The sequence below is a fragment of the Pygoscelis adeliae genome, unplaced genomic scaffold (genome assembly GCF_000699105.1).
Source record: "Pygoscelis adeliae isolate BGI_AS28 unplaced genomic scaffold, ASM69910v1 Scaffold153, whole genome shotgun sequence".
NCBI classification, from domain to species: Eukaryota; Metazoa; Chordata; class Aves; order Sphenisciformes; family Spheniscidae; genus Pygoscelis; species Pygoscelis adeliae.
The window spans coordinates 397167-398109 of record NW_008824408.1 but is presented as its reverse complement, the minus strand read 5'-3'; the positions used below and the strand labels follow the sequence as shown (position 1 = coordinate 398109).

Here is a 943-nt window from a genome sequence, read left to right as displayed (position 1 = left end):
TTACAACCAAGTTTTTTTTTTTTTTTTTTTCGGCAGAGGGGCCTGCGAGAGGGCCGGGGAGATCCCTGCAGCTGGAGCTACAGCTGCCCGTGCCCGAGGAGGGCTCTGCCGCCCAGCCTGGAGTGAGATGTTGCGCTTTGGGACCAGTCCTAGAGCAGAAAGACCTCTCTCCCTGAGGTCTGGGGGCCTTGTCCTGCTATCTGAGCACTTTGAGCCATCCCCAAGACCATGCGGAGCGAGGAGTAAGCAAACAAGCTGGCTTCGAACCACGGCTCCTTTTGCATCCCAGCCCAGGCACCTCTTCCTGCTCGCTCTGACCCAGCCACCCAACCTGCTTCTGGAGGCACCTCCCAGCCCTTCTCCCACCCCTCCAGCCCCTTTGCAAAGTCCGCCCTGAGCTCTCACAGCCCTGGGGGCTGCAGCCGAGTGCCCACCGCCCAGATCTCCGGGCGGCAACAGTCACCGGCTCTGCCATTTGCAGCCTGTGCGATTTTTACAGACCATCTGTGACAACCAAAATAGCAGGCGGAGGCTTTCTGCACGCTGTTATTATTTATGATTGCACTGCAGGAGAGCCGGGCTGTGGTCACACATCGTCGTTCCCCCACCACCACTGCAAGGGACATGGGTGACAAGCTCCTCTCCCCCAACCTGCCCTCCGCCACCCATCGCCGGTCCCCGCTGGAAACGACTGCTCCCTCCGATCTGTCAGCAGATCTGCATGAGTAATAGCTCGGCGACCAACTGCAGCCAGCACAGCCCGACTCAGAAAAGCCCTTTTTAGGCAGCAGTCCCGTGTCACCGGAGTGCCACCGGCGAGCGGGATGCCGGCAGCCACCCCCAAGCCTGGGAACGGCGCCAGGTGACTCATCTCCTTGCGCTGCCCAACCTCGAAACAGAGCCCTGCAGGGATCCGGCTCTCGAAAAGACCTCGGTAAGGTGG

The 943-nt window shown here is 60.7% G+C and overlaps 1 protein-coding gene across 1 annotated transcript in view; it reads right to left on the bottom strand.

Moving 5' to 3' along the window:
- MEF2D (myocyte enhancer factor 2D) overlaps positions 1–943 on the bottom strand; it is a gene marked incomplete at its 3' end in the record, with an annotated part of 32551 nt that overhangs the window by 14036 nt on the left and 17572 nt on the right. The gene's annotated exons all lie outside the window — the stretch shown is intronic.